This window comes from Vipera ursinii, assembly GCF_947247035.1.
Source record: "Vipera ursinii genome assembly, chromosome: 2".
In the NCBI taxonomy this organism is placed as follows: Eukaryota; Metazoa; Chordata; class Lepidosauria; order Squamata; family Viperidae; genus Vipera; species Vipera ursinii.
This window is the reverse complement of record NC_139513.1, coordinates 247,899,344-247,905,343: the sequence shown is the minus strand read 5'-3', so window position 1 is coordinate 247,905,343 and position 6,000 is coordinate 247,899,344.

The following is a 6,000-nucleotide window of genomic DNA, read 5'->3' as shown; positions in this document are numbered from 1 at the left end:
CAGTTAGGGCAGCTTCTTATGCGTTCATGATATATACAGATAGGATCCCTGATCAGTGAAAAGGTGATTACAATCAAGTTCAATATGGTAACAAGTGTGCTAGGTCAGAGCTATAGATGTGGGGTATACTAGCAAAGGGCAATGCAAAGGAACCAATGTTCTTTTACTAAGAAATTGTACAACTCCCATGTGTACAACATTATGGAGCCTTGGTGGAGCAGTGGGCTAATGCCTCCTTAAGTAACACCAGCTGCCTGCAATTAGTGCAGGTTCGCATCCCACCAGGCTCAAGGTTGACTCAGCCTTCCATCCTTCCGAGGTAGGTTAAAAATGAGGACCCAGATTGTTGGGGGCAATTAAGCTGACTTTGTAATAATGCCGCTTGGGGTGTGTGTGAAAGCCCTAACAAGCAGGCATATACATAGAATGAAGGCTACTGCTAAGCTTGTAAGCCGCCCTAAGTCTTTGGAGAAGGGCAGGATATAAATGGAATTAAAATAAATAAATAAAATAAATTTAGCACAACATTTTCTCATGCTAGTATGACTAACTGTAGGAGGAGTCTCCTGGTTTCAAAATTTGCTGAGAAAATTGAAGTTTCTTTCACGTGTGATATTCTTGGCTTTAAAACACCTAAACATGAATTTTAAATAAGGGTGTTTTGAAACAGAACTTGTACATCCCTTCAGTATTATTCACCTGCCCATTTCTGGAATAAATACGGTTGACTTGGTTGTTCTGCTTCTTTTCTTCCAAAGCAAACCAGACTGTTTTAAAGCTACACAATAAATGGATCTTAAATTTTATGCTGTTGTAAAGGCTTTCCCATCAATTGCTCCTGAAGAGAATGCAAAGCAGCTCCTTCAGCCTCTGCTTAATATGTAACGGCTACCCCAGGAATTTCACATATAAGATCCTGTGTTCCAAACTGGAGGGTGACTTTATCATTGACACATACCCCGTGCCCCAATCTTTTGCAAATGAAGTGCACAGGAGGGGATGGCGACATACACAGTAGATAAAGCCCCCATTTGCTATGAACTTTATTTTAAAAATTCTGTATGTTCCATCCTATTTTATATTTCAGTTCAAGCAGGAAAGGGTGGGAAGAATTGGGCTGCCCCTGCTGTTCTCAGTGGGGTTTCCACACTTTGCAACATCACGGTTTTTGTCCCCATCTCGTTATCTCTACTTGAGGGGAAAAAAACCTTTATTATTCATGGATGCAAAATCTCCGTCTCACTCTATCATAAATATTCATAACATTTGCAGCTGTATGCATTCCATTTAACCTTTTGGCAAAGGTTCTTTAGAGGAGAAAAGTTTGGCTAATGAGCGCAGCACATAAGAACTGTAGGCAGGTTTGCCTATTTATACCTAGAGACCAAGCCGCTTTAATATACAGTATATATGTAAATATGGAGGGGGGAAAAAAATCAAAATAGCAACAGCAAACTTCCTTGGCATGACAGCCATAAGACTCTCATTTGTTTTTCTTCAGCATCGTCATCAAGTGAAAGAAATAAGATCTCTTTGCCATCAACTGTGGTTTCCATCAAATGTGGCACAGGGCCAAGCCATTGTAGGAGTTAGCTTACAATGGAAATTGCAATTTTTTGTAGGCTCACACCCACATTTACCATTGACTTATCATAAAAGGGCTCGATTTGGAATTGCTTATTGAAAACTAAAAGAAAAATTGAGACTTTTTTTTAGAGGTATGCAATGAAATGTGAACACTTGATTGTTTTTTCCCTATAATCAGGACTTTAATTTCTTATGTGAGTATCATTTTAAGATTAAAAATTATTTTAAAACTTTCTCATTACACAGTATTCCATAATATATAGTAGAACGTCAAAATGATGGACCATTTTGATGGAAGGCATTTTTAAAATCCAAATTTATGTTATTTCTGCCAGTATATGTACCTGCTTCAATTATGCCATTGAAATAAATGACATAATAATAAAAATAATTTGTATCAACCTCAGCTTAAGGGAGCAATCCTTGATTTAACAGGCAAATCCAATAAATAGAGGTTATCTTAGACATACTGTAGTTCTATGCAAATCCATTCAACTGGGTTTATTGAAGTTTTAATAAAACATTTATATTGTGACACATGAATCAAATCATTGAATTCCTTTCTGTTTCTGTTAGGTAGAAGGTTCTACTCTATATATGAATGCTTTGAGTTCAATTATTAGAGAGGGGCTGCCACACCAAAAGGCTTGTATCTTTCTGCTCACATTCCAGTGTTAGATGCCAGCATATTTAAAGGAATCAAAGAATAGCTGTCCCATTCTATTAGCAACTCATCCAACTCAGTACAGACCTGATGCTGCACTTAGCAAGCAAATGAAGATACGTCTTTGATGTTGGCACAAATGGAACAGTTCAGTGGTCCATTTAATCAACGTGCCATTCAAACAACATGTGGCAAAAAGAATCAAAAACAGAAGTAGGGATTTGGGCCAATCACCAGTGAGTATTTTTTCTATTACACTCTTGTTCGAATTTGGGAATGGACGGAAGTTAAACTTACTGAAGAGACATAAAAAAAATTCTTTGGAGATCAACTATGCCAAATTATAATATCTTTTTTGATTTAATTTTATTAACTTTTCCCTTTGCTCAGTTTAGATACAGCTCCCAATACATATGTTCTCCACTACACCTCTGCATCTCATGTTTAGATCACAGATGAGCAACCTTGGCTGGCAGGACATAATGGTCTCTTTCGATGACCCCTAGACCCACATACATACCACCATGTTTTCTAAAAATGGAAAGTTGATAAACTCTGTTATTGAACAGTTGAAAACAATAAGACTTCCCTAGACTTCCCACAACTTTTTCAAAATCTCATTCCAGATTCATGTGATGTGAATCTATCCATTTTTTTGGCAATGAGCACTCCCACCTCCAGTTTAGGCCACATAAAGGGCCAATAATAATACTGGGTGAAGATCAGGGAGATCTAGGTTGAAGTCTTCATTAGTATTGTGTTCAATATTGCATATAACAGGGATTTAAAATGTATTGGTGGAGAGTATAATTGGCAAAATTTCATGACTGAGTACAGAATACATAATAACAGTTGGAAGGGACATTGTAGGTCATTTAGTCCAACCCCCTACTCAACTAGGAGACCCTATACCAGTGATGGTGAACCTTTTAGAGACCGAGTGCCCAAACTGCAATCCAAAACCCACTTATGTATCATCGGGTGCTGGGTGGGCATGTTCCATTGGGTGGGCGTGGCTGAGGTGGGAACGGCAGACTGCGTGGGACTAAAAAGTTCAATCAATCAATTCCAACTTTGCAAGATCTTTTTTTCCCCTGCGAGAAGTTGAAATTGATTGATTTATTGAACTTTGTTTTTTTGCACACGGCGGCGGAGGCCTAAAGTGAAAAGGTTTTATAAAACCCAGCTGAAGGCCTAGAACTGGGGCGACAGCATGCATACCCACAGAGAGGGCTCTGTGTGCCACCTGTGGCACGCGTGCCATAAGTTCACCACCACGGCCCTATACTATTTCTGACAAGTGGCTGTCCAGTCTCTTTTTGAAAGCTTCCAGTGATGAAGCCCCCACAACTTCTGAAGGCAAGCTCTTCCATTGGTTGATTGTTCTGTCAGAAAATGTCTTATTTCTTGGTTGAATCTCTCCTTGATCAGTTTCCATCCATTGCTCCTTGTCTGGCTTTTGGGTGCTTTGGAAAATAGGTTGATCCCCTCCTCTTTGTGACAGCCCCCAAATATTAGAACACTGCTATGATGTCATCCCTGGTCCTTCTTTTCACTAGACTAGCCATGCCCAGTTCTTGCAACTGTTCTTCATATGTTTTAGCCTCCAATCCCCCTAATAATCTTTGTTGCTCTGTGTTTCTTTAAACCAGCCTTTTAAAATGACTGGTTCTATCAATCTCTGAAAAAAATGCAAATCTCTATACAATTTTATTTTTGATTTCTGCAATGTTTGAATTTAGATGGATTCTTAATAATGACCGTGTGCGTGTGTGTGTGTAAAGTTATATGGGACATTAACTTGGATATCTGCATGAAATTGGATTGTATTTATGAGTAGAACTCTGCAGCTAGAATCTGATGTTCCCCAGGCATTTTCAGTATCTGCCTATAGCTTGCATAGTTCAGCACTACATTTATCCCTATTTCTTTTTTTAATTGAAAAAGAACATATTTTGCTTGTTGTAAATCAACCAAGCAAAATATCCTTTTTTAAACAGAATAAAAGCACATTCAATAGCACACACAGATACACGCCCATCAAGCCATGTTTAGAACTGCAGAACATCTTGTACAATCAAAGCCTTAATTCCCTCTTCTCCCAACATTTTTATTAACTATAGGAAAGGCAGATAAACTTAGAATAATCTGCAGAGGGACAAATGCCAGCAGTGGGATTATTTATTATTCATTTATTTAAACAATTTCTACAACTGCATGTGTGAGGGCAATGATTCTGATCTAGCTGTGGGTGGACCCACTTATGCCCTTTTGAATCATGATTTCCTTCTTATGGTCCTGAAACCTCCTTTCTCCTACAAGTTAATGTTGTCACAGGTTTGAGTAACTTGTAAAATATTCTTAAATTTGGTTAAAATTGTTACATAGTTTGCCACACTGTGTGGAAACAGAAATATTAAGGACCTAACTAGAGAAAAGAGAAAAAAACCCACTTAAATAAAAACATAAAAAATGTTGTTTATGACTGCAGAGGATCCCTCAGAATTATAACCAGTCATTGTTAAATCTGAAAAATTGTTTGAGGGTATTATGCCAAACTAAACCGAGCGTATGTTAATCATAATTTTAAATTGATACTTCCGGAGACTAGGGTTCAGCACATCAGCTCTTGTATCTCTCTCTCTCTTTCTCTCCACAGTAGGCTGTCACTCATAATTTGTAAAGAGAAGTCAAAGCAAGTTATAATTAGTACTGGCTGCCCTGTTAACCAATTAAATTTAATAAAAAGCTTTCAAGGAGGTTAATGCTAACATGAATGTAATTAAAGTTTGGATTTGAAAATGTGTGGCGAGTTAGATACTTTTTGTGTGCTCCTTTATCCCTCACCTTATTTTTACGTGATGTTCTATGCACCTATCACCTTTACTGATCAAAAACATTTGCTAATATATAAAGGTAAAGGTTCCCCTGCACATGCGTGCTAGTCGTTTCTGACTCTAGGGGCCGGTGCTCATGTCCGTTTCAAAGCCAAAGAGCCAGTGCTTGTCCGAGGACGTCTCCGTGGTCATGTGGCCGGCATGACTAGATGCCAAAGGCGCACGGAACGCTGCTACCTTCCCACCGTAGTGGTCCCTATTTTTCTACTTGCATTTTTACGTGCTTTCGAACTGCTAGGTTGGCAGAAGCTGGGACGAGTAACAGGCGCTCACTGTGCTACGCGGCACTCGGGATTCGACCCGCCAAACTGCCGACCTTCTGATCGACAAGCTCAGCGTCTTAACCCACTGAGCCACACCGCTTCCCTTTTGCTAATATATGGGCTACTGTATTTACTTAAATCAGATATCCACCTTGCTACAGGAGCATAACAATTTCTAGAAGAATGGTTAAATGATAACTGCATGCTAAGTAAACAACCAAACTTTGTCTAGTCCGCTTAAAGTCTTAACAATGCCTGTGAAGCCTCCCAGTCTAGTTAGTTGACCATAGCAAAGATGGAATATGAGGAGAGATTTCCTTAAGCATACCTTGGTTCCTAGAGGGGGCTCTTTTGCACTATAGCCCTTAGGAGTTTTAATATACAAACACAATTGACATTTCAATGCTCCAGGAGTGAAGAAAGAAATCTGCCATTAATAGATAATGAAGCATACTGAACACCAGTTGATAACTTCTTGCAGAGCTATGTACCATTTCTAATGCAGAGTGTTTAAGGAATGGGGTATCAGCATTTCAAACTGATTGAAAACGGTTGGGGAGATCTGCAGCTACAACACGGGCTTTTCTCC